Below are 15,628 nucleotides of genomic sequence, written 5' to 3'. Positions count from 1 at the left end.
CTTAAGTGGCCAGAAGATGCTCAGTAAATTATACTCCTCCTGGGTCCCACTGGCTGCTTCCCTTCTGATTGCTGCTTCACTCCCATCTACAACTTTCTGGCTGACTCCCACAAACATTATCTGGGCAATTTCCCAACCACGTGGAGACCGGGGAATGACAGGTAAAACAAAAGTGGTTAAAGTGCTATCTCCATGGAGACCTAAGCGACCGGAAATCAGTTTCAAGACCGTCAAGTTCTCGCGTAACTGAAGGACGGGAATTGGTGAATATCGTCTGGCGGCCCTAGCAAAGTGGCCGAGCCGAGTGGTGGAGAGTCGAACGCTACCGCGGATGGGACAAGCAGGACGCCTGGGAGCCAAACCTCGTTCCCGTGAGAGTCCGAGAAGAGTCGCAGCCCTCAGGACGAGTCCCGGAAGCTGGTCTAGTTCTACGGTGTCTCCGTGGCTCACAGCGTGGTCTGTAGTCGACTACCGGGTCGAGGCGACGGGAGGGAAGGAAGAGGACCTGGAGGGAGAATCATCGCGAGAATTGAGCCAATGAACTCCTCCAATCAGGAGTCCAGAGGGGTGGTGATGTCACCGGAGAACCGGTGTTAGTGAGTTTGGTCAGACCCTACTTTAAAGGGTGCGTGCGGTACCTCACTTGAACCGCTAGGGCGAACCCTGCCCGCCTCCTTACCGTTAGGTAAGCTTTGACAGTGGCCTCCACACCCCTGAGTCCCTGGGAAGCACTTTTGCCTTAACCCAGACGTTCCACCTTCTCCCTCTCAGCTTTCTCAGCGCAGAGACAGGGAGAAAACTGCCTCCGGGCCTTTAGAATCAGGAGCCTGATGACTTTAGAGCCTGTGAGAGGGGGTAGGGGATGGAACGGGCAGTCAACTGAAGCCACAGTAAGAATTTTGACTAAGATGCGAAGTACGGAAATGAACTAACGTATGCCACAGTACAGGTATTCATTCAGCAAACAGTTAATGAATGCTATTGTCGGAGCTGTTACCAGGCGCTATCCTTGAAAGTTATCCTATTTAGGGTATATATATTATGCAGAAAACCAAATTATCAGATGGCTCGGCCCTTTAAAAATACATAAAATAAGTAGGTGCCAACCTCTACACTAGGAGCTGGGACGGAGGTAAGATCAAGAAATAGACACGGAGGTTATGTTCAAGTGCAATTAATTTGGGAAATACAGAGAAACATTCCAGTTCCCCAAACCTTTAGTCAGATTGATGATTTTAAGTTTTTAATCATTACTTTTCTGAATTTTATCTCACCTTCGTTTGTTTTTCTTTGTAGTTTTATCACCTGTGTATGTATCACTAAACAGATCTTATTTTGTTTGATTTTGAGCTTTGTATGTGGAATCGTTTGTTTTCTCCAGGACTTTGCTTCTCAGCATTGCTTTTGGCATCCACAGAAAAGCAGGTCTGTGTAGTTCTTTCATTCACTGTTGTATAGTATTCCATTGTTTAATATACCACATTTATCCATTCTAGTCCTCTGGAGATTTGGATTGTTTCCAGCTTTTGCACTAACAATACTGCTGTGAAGTGTCTTTTACATGTCAGCTGATGAGTGTGTGTAGAACTTCCTCTACAGCAATTTTTTCCTAATTTTGACTGGGACTGATAGTAAGAAATACATTGTACCTTAAACCAAGTACACCTAAGTACTCACACATATATAACTGAAACAAAACTTTCTTGAAATATTTGTTATTCTACAAGAGCTATGTGCTCTGATATTTTCTTTTTTTTTAAGTTATGGTAAAATACACATAACAAAATTTACCATCTTAACCATCGTTTTTTTAAAAAAAGGAGAAGAAAGAAACAACAGGCTCAAGGTGGAGCCACTAGCCCCCAGGACAGCAAACCAAGACTTAATGGCAGTTTCAGCCTGTCTCAAGAACAGAATTTCTGGAATTGCTTATCAGCACTAGAGAGGTAATCTTACCTGAAACAATCCTTTCTTTTCCTTTACTCATAACTTCTTTGTCTCACCCCATTTCTATAAAAGCTTTCCATTTTGTACCGCTGAAGGATGCCTTCCTATTTACTAGATGGGATGCTGCCTGGTTCATAAATCATTGAATAAAGCCAATTAGATCTTCACATTTACTTGGTTGAATTTTGTTTTTTAACACCATTATTAAGTGTTTTCCTTTTTTAAATATATGTTTCAGTCTCACTGAAGTAACTTCGTAACGATCAATGGATTACAACCCTTTTTAAATTTTGGCCCAACCATTTGAAAGTAAGGGGCATTTGAGAGTAAGACGTTGTGAGTCTTCCCCCCACAAAATTAGAGCATGAGCTAGGAGGCAAACAAACACAATTAACATGTATGTGCAAAGGTGGTAACTGCCATAGAAAAAACGGGGAATAGAAGAGAGAGAGGGGGAGATCTGTTGCCATTTTAAATAGAGTGGTCAGGGTAGGCCTCCTGGAGTAAGGATTTGCGAGAGATGTGGATACCCTGAGGAAGAGCATTCCATGTGGAGGGAACAGCCACTGCAGAGGTGTGTCAGGGCAGGAGCTTGGTGAGGAAGAACAGCAAGGAGGCCAGTGTGGCTAGAGCCAAGCCAGCAAAGGTATAGGTTATAGGGAATGAAACAAGGGAGTTTCAATTATGTAAAGCCTTACAAGGACTTTTACTGTAAGTGAAATGGGGAGTCATTTTGAGCAGAAGAGTGATAGGATTAATCTGCATTTCAAAAGAGTCCCTGGAGCTACTTTGTTGAGACTAAGACTTTAGTGGAAGTGGGAAGACTTCCCACTTCAATGAGTGAAGAGGCTATTGCTATAAACTAAGCAGGCAAGATGCTGGTGGCTCAGACCAGGAAGGTAGCAGTGGAAAGTGTGAAGAGTGGATAAATTCAGGATATGATTTGGAAGTAAGCCAACAGGATTTTCTGAAGGATGGGATATGGAGTATGAGGAAAAGAGTCAAAGATGATTCCAAGATTTCTGACCTGAGCAACTGGAAGGATGAAGTTGCCATTCATAGAGTGATCAGGGCAAAAGTTTGCTTGGAGTGGATTTGAATGAGTTTAAAAGAGACTGGGAGGAAAGGAATTGACAGTGACAAGATCAAGCAGCGACAATGGCGGTATAGTACACAGTGGCAAATAAATGGAATGGTAACTCCTAGGGGAAATAGAGGCAACAGAAAGTTCAGGTTTTAAAGACTGAAAGAGTAACGTGTTTGGAAAAGAGCTTTGGTGGTCAACTTGCACCACCAAATTGAGACCACTTTAAATTCTCTGCTTGGGTCTTTTCAGAACACAGCATGAATTTGGGCCATGAACCTTTTTTTAAGTAGCTATATATTTTATTTGTAAAAATGTAGTCCAAGGGAATTTTTAAAGAATCAGTAATCCTTGATATATAAAAGTATAAAAGAAAACACTTAAATGGCATCTTATGGTAAAAGTGGACTACATAAAATCATGAAAAGTAATCAGTATCTCTGTGTTTTGTTAAGTGTAGTTTTACTTTAAATATGTACCTGTTAAAGCAGCATTTTCCCTTCAAGTAGGGAAGGGAATTTTTTTATAGTTATTTAATAACACATTTTCACACATAATGATTTTTTTAAGTTCTTTTACATTTGAAAGGATGTTTGAATAATTAAAATTTCACCTTTTAAAACCACAAAAAAGGGATTTAATTGCCTACTCATTTAATACTTGTTCATAAACTTCACTCCAATCACAGGTATCTACTATAATAGGTATTGTTTTCCATAACTGAAAATCTCAATGGAGTCTGTCAGCCTCAGAGTCACCCTTACATTTTAAAAAACACACTTTATAAGAATAATCTGCCAGTAGTGTATGGTGATTTACATAATTAAGGAATCCCTCCTAATAAGCCCTATTTAATAGCTTCATGTCTAAAATGAAATCCAAAAGCATATACTAGAGTATGAATATGAATATTTTATTGTTTGTTAATATAAGATGATATTTTCTGGCCAGGAGTCTCTCATGAGGTTGCAGTCATCCAAAGGCTTAACTAAGGGTGGAGGATCCATTTCCAAGATGACTTAACTCAGTGGTGCTTGTTGTTTACAAAAGGCCTTAGTTCCTCCCCAGGTGGGCCTCTCCCCCAGGCTGCTTGAGCTTTCTCACAACACGGTAGCTGGCCTTCCCCAGAAAGAGCAAGGTAGAAGCTTCAATGGCTTTTATGGCCTAGCCACAGAAGTCCCACACCATGTCAACAATATCGCATTGATTACAAAGTTCAGTCCTATTCATTGTGAGAGGGGACTACACCAACCCATAAATGCCAGGAGGCCAGTATAGTTGGGGGGCCACTTTGGAGGCTAGCTACCACAGTCTATAACACATCTACAAATTTCTCTTGATACTTAAAATGTACTGACTAATAGATCACAACTAAGGAATGATTTGTTTACGAGTTGTTTGATTATAATTTCCACAGTATATCTTAAGGAAACACTAATGCTCATGTGTTCTTACAAACTTATTTGCCTTTAATGACATACATTTTCATAGAAGACAGCCACAGAATTTAAACATAAAACTAGGTTTACTAGATGCACGAGGATCCGTGGGGCCTGAGACTGGGTTTCAACCTGGTTTCCCAGGATGTTGGTAGCCTTCATACCAGACTGGCTGAGAGGCAGGGCAGAAGTCAATCAAAATGATCCAGTGGGTCCTAGAGGAGAATGACCAGCTGATCTGCTGTATCATGGAGTATCAGAACAAAGGCCAGGCAAATGAGTGCACCCAGTACCAGCATGTGTTACACAGAAATTTCATTTATTTGGCTACTATCACAGATGCCAGCCCAACCATTGCTTCAAAAGCAATGGAATAATCTTCCAGTTGACTGTTGTGAGAAGTCATTGAATGTAATTCATTTCCTATGAAGTAGAATCTTTACCATCTTAACTGCTTAAAACATGAATGAAACTTCTGTGACTCTCAAAAATGTGAAGAAAGCTACTAAGTTAACTGTATTCTCAATGTAAATATTTATTTTAATAATTAAGCAGATTCCCTAAAAAAACAAAAATAAAAAAAAAGGTTTGTTAGGTTTGTTATGAATGAGGCACATTTTAGATGTTCTTCAAACTTTCTTTTTTTATTTTATTTTGATTTAAAAAATTTTTATTTTTGGCTGCGTTGGGTCTTAGTTGCTGCGTGCGGGCTTTCTCTAGTTGCAGAGAGCAGGGGGCTACTCTTCGTTGCGGTGCACAGGCTTCTCATTGAGATGGCTTCTCTTGTTGTAGAGCATGGGCTCTAGGCGTGCGAGCTTCAGTAGTTGTGGCTTGCGGGCTTAGTTGCTCCGTGGCCTGTGGGATCTTTCAGGACCAGGGATCAAACCTGTGTCCCCTGCATTGGCAGGCGGATTCTTAACCACTGGGCCACCAGGGAAGTCCCAAACTTTTCCTTTCTAAAGAACTCTGATCTTATCCCTTCCCTACTTAAAAGCACATGATGGCGCTCTTTTATGTATTCTTTCTTTCCTTCACCAAACACCAGCCTCCAACTTGTGGGACCTTCTCAGTATTCCCTGAAAGCACTGATCTTTCATGCACTGTGCTCTCTGCTTGGAAGGTTTTTCTTGCTTTTTATTTTTCTCTTTAAGATTTTTTTTTTTTGGATGTGGACCATTTTTTAAAGTCTTTATTGAATTTGTTACAATATTGCTTCTGTTTTATGTTTTGGTTTTTTGGCTGGGAGGCATGTGGGATCTTAGCTCCCTGACCAGGGAGGGTTAGAACCCGCACCCCCTGCACTGGAAGGCAAAGTCTTAACCACTGGACCGCCAGGGAGGTCCCTCAGAAGGTCTTTCTCATTCCCACCCGCAAAACTTCCTCACACTTGAAGATACATCTCACATGTCACCTCCTCAGTGAAACCTGACAAGAAATTCTTGTTTTTACTGCCAGTAGTTTTGTCTCAGCATTGTCACTTTGTCTCAGCATTGTCACTTTGTTGGGACATGCTAGTTATTTGTATGCTTGTCAGTCTTCCTATTAACTTCTGAACTTTTCCAAGACAGGAGCCATCTTTAGGTCCTTATTGACTAGTACAGTGCCTAGCGTGAGTAACTCAGCAAATATACTTGTTGGGTTAGGATAATAGACCATCAAGTTCTTTTCCAGTGTTAATGTGCAATGATGCTTACCTTACCACTATGTGGCAGCAAACTACAGAATTACTTCCACCTTTCAATAAGGAGTTCAGCCAGGATGAATGTTCACCAGACAATTTTCCTGGGAGTAGAATTACAGGAGACCCTCACTTTCCATGTTGTTTATTTCTGCACCATTTGAATGATAGCATATTTTTTCATGTGGAATATAGAATTCATCCAGAAAAATACATAAAACAAATATTTACAAATAGATTTTAGCTTATTGACTTCTACCCAAAGTGAGTTAGAATAGCTTGTTGGCTCAGTTTAAATGCTATATTTATTATGAAGCATAACATTCAAATAGAAAATTACTTTGTTTATGAAAATTGCTCAATATTATGTTTTTAAAATTCATAGTGCTGCTTATACTTTTTACAAAATAATCAAATATTTAAACTTTAAAAGAAAATTTCAGTGAGTAACTTAAAAATTAAGTCATAAGGAAAATAGTTATAAAATAATATGACCCAGAAATATTAGAACAGCAAATCATATATACATTATGTTTACAACTTGATAAAAAAATGTGGATACTGTGAATAAGAGTTGGAAAATAATGTGTTTTGAAAAGCAGTTAATCAGGCTGGTAACATTATGAGTGAACTTTTTTTCTTCTTAAACTTTAGTGTAACACTAGTTTAATAGAGTTTTCTTTTAAGGCTTGTTTTTGTAGGTTGTAGAGTTGCTAATTGGAACACCCTCAAATTACTGAAAAGTTAATATTTTTTACCAGCTGAATTTTATTATTGTCATTTTGAAGAAAGGCAGCAATTGTGTTGGGCACAGATGGGAAAACACAAAAATTTTAAATACATAGCATCATCTTTGATTAAAATGCTTTTGAAAAGAAAATATATTTTTTTAATTCTTTTTGCAAAAAGCAGTCTTATTTCCCCCACATTATTCTGCCACCCCAAAACATCTATCATTTGGGAGCCCATGTATGGACTATATCTGAGAAAGACCAATGAGGAAGATTTGCATCACCCAGTCCATATGGCAATCCCAATTCTCAGTCCTCTCCAGAGGAGGGGACTTGTAGATACCTACCACTGTTTCTTTGGGACATCTGGAGAAGAAATCTCTAGCACAGGAAGAGATGGAGAGTTTAATATAAATTTTAGAGAGTAGGACTCTGCTGGGTCCTGCAAGGGAAGAAAACAAAGTTTGTAAAATATAGAATCTCTTGGAAAAGGTAAAGATTGTGTTAAGTTTGTTTTCCTTTTTTAAGTATAGTTGATTTACAATATTGTGTTAGTTTCAAAAGTAAAGCAAAGTGATTGATTCAGTTATATATATTCTTTTCCATTATAGGTTATTACAAGATATTGAATATAGTTCCCTGTGCTATACAGTAAGTCCTTGTTGTTTATTTTATATATAGTGGTGTGCATCTGTTAATCCCACACTCCTAATTTATCCCTCCCCCCCTTCCCCTTTGGTAACCATAAGTTTGTTTTTTTTGTCTGTGAGTCTGTTTCTGTTTTGTAAATAAGTTCATTTGTATTATTTTTTAGATTCCACATATAAGTGATATCATATAATATTTGTCTTAGTCTGACTTACTTCACTTAGTTTGATATTCTCTAGGTCCATCCATGTTGCTGCAAATGGCAATATTTCATTTTTCATGGCTGAGTAATATGTTCCATTATGTGTGTATCCTGAGTAATATTCTATTCCCCGTACACACACATACACCATGTCTTCTTTATCCATTCATCTGTCGATAGACACTTAGGTTGCTTTCATGTCTTGGCTATTGTAAATAGTGCTGCTACAAACATTGAGGGATATATGCCCACGAGTGGGAATTCTGGATCATATTGTAGCTCTATCTTTAGGTTTTTAAGGAACCTCCATAGCGGCTGCACCAGTTTATTATTTGCACACTTTTTTTTTTTTTTTTTTTTGCGGTGTGCAGGCCTCTCACTGTTGTGGCCTCTCCCATTGCGGAGCACAGGCTCCGGACGCGCAGTATTTCAGTACCCCCAAATACTCTTTTTCAACTGCTCTACTTGTCATGAAAGGTACTTAAATGGCATAGTCATGAAAGGTACTTAAATGGATTTAAAAGATGACTAGGAGGCCCAATGGACAGAACTCAGTGACTAATTGAGTATAGTAATAAGTGAAAGACAGGAATTGGGGATGATTTCTAGGATTTTGTTTGGAGTGAAGACACTCCTAGTGGTCCTAGGCCTCTGGCAGGACTGAGTCGAGATCCAGCAGAGTAGCTGCTTGGAGCATTTTGGGGTGTGAGTAAACATAGTTAACACTCTTGCCCCTTTCAGGAAAAACCCAATTCACTTCCGTAGGCACTTTTGTTAGAAAGACTACAAAAAGGGCCATTCAACTTTATTTTAAATATCACACAAAAATAGTATCTTCTTTCAACTGAATGCTCCACTCTAGTGTCTCATGGTACCATCTCTCCAGCAGCACACTAATTTCAGAGCTTACAGCCTACTTTTCCTGGGGTTACTTTGTCAGAGCTTCTGCCTACTTTGGGCAGAATTGGCTTAGAACTGGGTGAGGCTCTGCCTGCCTGAGAGAGGAGGGACTTGAGCCAGGAGGGACCAGGGAAGGTTAGCTCTGGCAGATGGTAACAATAAAGGCCAATGTTAATGGGGCACTCACCACGAGTCACACCTCTTCTCAGCCCTTCACAGAGGTCAGCTCACTTAATCCTCACACAAATGTATGAGCTAATTACTGTCTCCATTTTGCAAATGAGAAAACTGATTTTTCTAGAGGTTAAGAGAAAGGATTTGAGTCAGAGACCCAAGTGTGAAGCTTTACCACTGACTAGTAAACTAAGCTCTTTCAGCCTCAGTTTTCTCATCTTTTAAAAATGGCTGTAATAATAGCTACTTTGCTACATTTTTGTGAGAATTAAATGAGATAGCACATGGTAAGTGCCTATCAGGGTTTCTGGAACAGAATACATGCACAATAAATGGTCTATTATTTTTCCCATTCATACTTGACTCTCAACCACAAGCCTTCTTGGGCTCACTGCCCCTCACTTAATTTTCAGTACTTCCTATGATAGGCTGAATAAAGGCTCCCCAAATATGCCCATGTGGTAATCCTCGGACCTGTGAATGTGTTGTCTTATATGGTAAAAGGGACTTTGCAGATGTGATTAAACACATTTTGAGATGAGATTATCCTGTATTATCCAGGTGAGCCCAGTCACAAGGGTCTTCATGAGAGGGAGGAGGATTGAAGTCAGAAAAAGATATGATAACAGAAGCAGGGTTTAGCATGATCTGTTCTGAAGATGGAGGAAAGAGCCACGAGCCAAGGAATGCAGGCAGCCTCTAGAAACTGGAAAAGACAGGAACACAGCCCTGCTGACACCTTGATTTTTAACTCCATAAGACCCATTTCAGGCTTCTGACGTCCAGAACTATAAAAAAATTTTTAAGTGTGTGTTGTTTTAAGCTACCAAGTGTGTAGTGTTTGTTACAACAACAATAAGAAACTAATACACTCCCTACTGAAAAAGAAGAGTGTGGACACCAAGCTGCACACCTCCATTGACCTCAGTGTCAAAGCCAGACCAGCTCCAGGGTATTCACCTGGCAGGCTGCCCTCAGCCCCTTAGCTCAGACAGCCTTAGCGCTGGTGAAACTAAACCCTGTGTAGCTGGGATTTTTGTGTGGTGCTTTTTTTCTATTCTTTTTTTAATTTAAAGAATAGAAATTAATTTTTTTTTTTCATTACGTGGGCCTCTCACTGTTGTGGCCTCTCCCGTTGCGAAGCACAGGCTCCAGACGCACAGGCTCAGCGGCCATGGCTCACGGGCCCAGCCGCTCCGCGGCATGTGGGATCTTCCCGAACCGGGACACAAAGCTGTGTCCCGTGCATTGGCAGGCAGACTCTCAACCACTGCGCCACCAGGGAAGCCCCGCTAGTTGCTTTTTAACCACAACAAACTAGTACCAACAGCACCAGTACAAAAGATCGCAGTAAAGTTTAAAAGATCAAGGTGTTCTCTTAGCAAGGCTGAAAGATTCAGTCTCTGGTCTTTGGAATTTAGGTTGCAGTCCCTATTTGTGGGTAGATCCCTGGGTGCCCGGCACAATCCACGTTTTCAGTCGGATTTGAACAGAAGAATGGCCACTTGGCCCAGAGGTAGAAGTGGATGCGGTGTTGGGTATCCTGTGTCACGTGAGTACCGAAGTTCCTCCCCCTCCACGCAGCGCCAGGTGGGGGTGTACTTCTTAGCAGACTCCTTGCGGTTTGGGGCCGCAGTGCCCTCCTCTAGGTCGTACTTCTCCGGGCCCCAGTACCGCACTCCACTGAGTCCTGCGGCATCTCCTCGGCACCGCTGCATTTTTCATCACGGCCTTACGGTCGCAGGTGGTTCCTATAGGGCCAGGTCTGGCAGACAGCTGCGGTCTCCTATGGGAGACCTAGCGGGCACATGTAAGCCTGAACCAAGCTCTCCTGGCTTGGCTGGCGCTAGCCTCTGCCTATGCCTGGACTTTGGTGTGGAAATGGGTAAATTTGGGCAGTGAGGGTCCATCCCATAGCATTGTGAAAAATTTGTGCAAACCCAGCTACTTCTTCCTGGTCTGGTAGCCCACACAAGCAAGAAGGGCAGGAGTTGAGGATTCCTGGAAGAAATAAACCATGCACCGCTGCATGCAGGAAACATTTGTGCTGTTCTAGGAAGGGAGCATACCTCAGAGGACGCTACAAGAGGAGGAGTAACTGCCCAGCCCAGGAGTCTGGCTTAGACTAGCCCCTCACCCTAGAAGCCAGACAAAGTCCCTCCACCTCCTACAGGATGCCATCCTGGCCCCCCATACTCAGAGCTCTCCTGGACTAGGGAGGAACACATATGGTCCCTTCAACCCCAGTCATTTTCATTTGTTCCTTAACCACAGACCTTTAAAGCAGGCAGGGCTGGGATTCTCATTTTACTGATGGAGAAACATATTCAAATGGAACAAATGGCCAATGTGCAGTGGTTCAGATGCTTAGTCCAGGGCTCCTTCCATTATATTTGAAACCCTCCTTTTTATATGCAAATGAAGCCAAGTGTGTCGGTGACACTTTCCTACAAAATGAAACAATGCCGTAATAACAAGGTCTTGGGGAATTAATGGTACTAAATGGGTAATTTGGGTTTAATGTTAAATCCTGGAGTGGGTGACCCAGGGCCAGAAAGAGTGGCTTTCTGCGTGTCACCTCTGCCATCTGGTGACCAAATGACAATATAACTAAAACAACTGTGTATTGATACTGTCATCATAGAAAAGTCACGCATGACCCAGAAGCTGAGTGAATGATTTGAGTGTGAGCTCTGACTTTTAGGGCCTGAGATGATAAAAATAAAATGTTAAGTCTACAAATAAAGGTCAGAGTTTTCCACAATTATTTCTGATCAGGGTGAGGAACCTCATAGTTTACAATGGAAGAACCCCTTCATCCATTTAGTCAACGAATATTTATTAAACATTATCTTAAGTCAGTTCCTAAGGAAAGAGATTCTAGGCAGAGATTTGCATAAAGGAGGGTTACTGGGGAGTACTCTTGAAAACAACTTTTGTAAGGACTTGAGGGAAACAGAACTGGTCAGAAAGGGTTGAAAGGGGATGAATTTGCTACAGAGGCCTTAGCCAATCCTACTGAGAGCTCTGGCGTTGGCTTGGCAAGGGACAGAGCCTCTGTCCTGCATGAACCAGGTATTGGATCAGGTAATGAGCCATCACAGCTGAGACTAGCCACATCTGAGGGAATGAATGCCTTGGTGGTAAAGTGGAGATCTGGGCAGCACGTCGCAGCATCCACTACAGACCCCCCTACTATGTTGTGTGCACTGTGCCATGGTCTAGTGGTATGATATTGAACAAGACAACATCTCTGCCTTCAGAGGTACCCACAGGTGTATAGTTAAAGAATAAACAAACAAATGTTGTAGAAAATTATCTTGTAACTAGAAAATGTATCCCATAAACTTAACAAAGAAAAATCCTTGCCTTTTATTGATGGCAATAAAAAGTTTGAAAATATTTAGGGTGAAAAGTGAATTCACTCTCTGCTGATATAAAAATTGAAGAAGAAAAAAAAGTCACCCAGGAACAGTTCTAGAGAAACTTGCCTAGTAAATGTAACTGAAGAAGCTGGAGATTACTTTGGCGTTTGTCTGTAATGGACTGTGGATCCCTTCAGCTCTACCCAAGAATAGGCGATGGGGCTTTATTTCTATCCTGGGGCCTTCAAGTGGTCTTAGCTATTGGAAAAGAGGGCTGCCTTTGCAAGTGGGGATGTGCTGGCTACTGATACTGATTCTGCTCTGTCCACTTGGTGCCCCTGACCCAATCCCATTGTCCCAGCCATCCTCTCCCCTACGTCGCCTTTGTCCCTCCCTTTCTCCCACTTGAGGAATTTTTATTTCATCTCAGAGAAAAGCACTTGGACTTGCCTGTTATCCCAGCCTGTTACTTATAGCATGACAATGAACTCTATACCTTGTGCTCTTTAGGGCTTAAAAATTTGAAATACACAAAACTATTTCTCTGCCATGGGTTTCAGAAAAATCACGTGGGACTTAAAAAGCCAAAAATTGCCTTCTTTTTCCTCTGGTTGAGCTGTGGTGTCCATTCCCTGAAGCAGGAGGGGTGGAATTGTCCTAGAGGTTTGGGTAGGGCAGAGGACCATAATAGAGGTACCTGTTGACCATTCTAAACTCTCTCTATTCAGAGCTTCAGATGCTGGCCTTCAAATGAACATCTCTATTTGGATGCCCTGCCTCAAACTCCTATCTGTTTTTGCTTTACTTCTAACTAACTAGCTCCTTCCCCCGAATTCTCCATATAACTTGTGCCCTAAACAAGCGAAAACTCTGAGAATCTTTCTTTCCCTTGAACTCCACTCCCTCCCAGCTGACTAATCACCAAGTTCTAGATAGTTCCATATTTGCTATCATTGTCCCAATTCAAGACACTGCTAACAACCTCCTTACCCTGGCACCATTGACATTTTGGACCAAATAATTTCTTGTGAAGCTGTCCTGTGCATTGTAGGATGTTTAGAAGCATCCCTGGTCACTACCCACTAGATGTCAGTAGCACACCTTTGCGTGAGAAAAATGTCTCCGGACTAGTACTGTGTTGGGCCATGTTGGAGCCTGAGGCAAAAGGAAAAATCTGTGCCCTATATACAGTTATCAAAATGTCCTATCATATTCTGAACCACGTGGAACAAGTTAATGAAAGTCCTACAACAGCAAGAAGACTGAATTTCTTCTATGCTAATGTAAAATTTGAAGGAAAACAAAAAGACATCCAGAAACCATTCCAGAGAAACTTTGCAGGGCCCAGTACAAACTAAAACTACAGGGCCCCTTCTTTAAAAATTATAAAGAATTTCAAGACAGTGACAGCAGAGCAGTAAACCAATTGGGGGGCCCCTCTAAGTGTGGGGTCCTTCTGCATGTGGGGCCGTGTTCAACTGCACAAGTCTCACACCCTTGAAGCCAGGCCTGAACACCACATTACCCAATTCACCTGCTGGGAAATGTGACAGTTATGTGGGCCCTGGGAACCCCAAGCAGATTGGAAACAACTGTTCCCATTGCACAATAACACAGGGCCCTAAAACACAACATTGTGAATTTTTGGCATTCATTTTAATTTTTTCAAAATGTTACATTAACATATTATCTTGGTTACTGAGGATTTTGGCACCCTCTTAAATTTTGCACCCGAGGTGAATTCCTTCTTAATCTGAGCCCTGCTCCAGACTTTGTCAAATGTTCCTGCTGATTTAGAGCAGTGATTCTCAAACTTTGGCCTGGATCAAAATCACCTGGAGGACTTGTTGAAACACAGACTGGTGGGCCCCAATCCCAGAGTTTCTGATTCAGTAGGTCTGGAGTAGGGCCTGAGAATTTGCATTTCTTAGTCCTCAGGTAATGCTGAAGCTGCTAGTCCAGGGCACACTGAGAACCACTGCTTTAGAGCCATCCTCCATGTCATGCCAGTGAGAATGATATTTCAAAAATACAAGGCACTTCTCTGCTTAAAAAGTGGTCCCCATGTCCTATAGAATACAATAGATGCTACTTGGCATGGCATATATTACTCCTATGGACCCCCTATTGTGCCCCCCGCATGATGCTCTAGTAATATGGGACTGGATAACTCTTATTAAACATCCCTTAACACTCAAATCAGCAGTCATCATCTTTAGAAACCTTTTTTAGGCCTCTATATTGAGTTAGGTGTCTTTTCTTTGTCTTCTCATTGAACACTGAGTATAGCTCTCTATTAGCATTGAACTTGGTACAAAAGTCTACCACATCAGAGAGCAGAATCCTGGAGGACTGGGATTATCTTTATTCCTCTAGTCCCTGCTATAGTCTGTTGCAAACAAGTGCTCCAACAGCATCTAAAGAACTGAGCTGGACTCACCCAAATGCCATTCTATTATAGCAGAGTAAAACAAAGAAAAAGACTATGACCTCATGTGACAGCTAGAGATTTAAGTACACAAGGGAAGCACAGCTGAGTCTCAAGAGTCTTGAGGTTTAAGAGTCTGGCAGACAGTTTTCCAAATGTCTATAAGAGTCAAATGCTTCTTTAATGGAATATTAACCCTTAATGTGTAACTGGTGACCTTTAGATCCTACTGATAGTAATATCCGTATAAGCTATGAAAGACAACAGCTAGGGAAGAAAAACTTGAAGCATTGGTTAGAACCAGTAAGAAATGCAGTCAGAAAGAAAGAGCAACAGAATAGAATGATCTAGGATAACGTGGATAGGAAAAAAAGAGCACAAGAGAAAAAATTCTTAGATTCAAAGGAAAAGTATTTTTTTTTCACTAAAAGGTAATTTTTATAATGTTAAAATTCTTCAATAATATCTATTACATTGAAAATATTTCAAGAAATCATTTGGCTTCATTGCTTTAAAATAAGTTTGAAGAATCATTTTATGGTTCTTTTATGATCAACACCAAACTTCAAAGTACAGAGCTACCATATGAATCAGTTTAAGTGAAGTTTGTTTGGATAGTTGGCTCCTGAGGTCATGGAAAAAGGATGGGAAAATGAAATTCACAGCACCGCAAAGGAAAGAGTGCTCTGCAATCCGCCATGGAAAATGTTAGATGTCTTTTGGGACAAAGTAAACCAAAATTCTGACTTAAAGGTATTGCCATCAAACTTAAAGAAAGGAAGCCACATGGCAGTGCTTCAAATCCAGTAATACCTCTGAGAAAAATGTATTTGTAGTATAATTCCAATATACTGACTTCCATCATACACCTTTGGTGTTTTCCACACGTTTTTAGATACACATATTTTTGTTAGGGAAATTTGAATATAACCTACCTCATTTGAAATCATGACTGTACGTTCATGGAATAAGACTGTGGTGAATACAGAGGTCCTGCTTCAAGGTAGGACTTGCTACCCAGGCTGCTCGGAA

At 41.1% G+C, this 15,628-nt stretch overlaps 1 protein-coding gene and 1 pseudogene across 6 annotated transcripts in view; one reads left to right on the top strand and one right to left on the bottom strand.

Moving 5' to 3' along the window:
• Nucleotides 1–625, bottom strand: part of THADA (THADA armadillo repeat containing) — a 313,719-nt gene extending 313,094 nt beyond the window's left edge. For 5 of the 6 annotated variants that reach the window (XR_003434060.1, XM_027113258.1, XM_027113257.1 and 2 more), the window contains exon 1: nucleotides 363–625. The gene's annotated coding sequence lies outside the window, so the exon portion shown is untranslated. The remainder of the gene's footprint in view (nucleotides 1–362) is intronic. The other variant, XM_027113256.1, reaches the window with a different exon arrangement.
• Nucleotides 626–3,748: 3,123 nt separating this feature from the next.
• LOC113624124 (SS18-like protein 2 pseudogene) lies at nucleotides 3,749–5,153 on the top strand (annotated as a pseudogene).
• The last annotated feature ends 10,475 nt before the right edge of the window (nucleotides 5,154–15,628 follow it).

The sequence above is a fragment of the Aethalodelphis obliquidens genome, unplaced genomic scaffold (genome assembly GCF_003676395.1).
Source record: "Aethalodelphis obliquidens isolate GAN/ISIS:26980383/991018 unplaced genomic scaffold, ASM367639v1 scaffold12, whole genome shotgun sequence".
NCBI lineage: Eukaryota > Metazoa > Chordata > Mammalia > Artiodactyla > Delphinidae > Aethalodelphis > Aethalodelphis obliquidens.
This window is presented reverse-complemented; position numbering and strand designations above follow the sequence as displayed.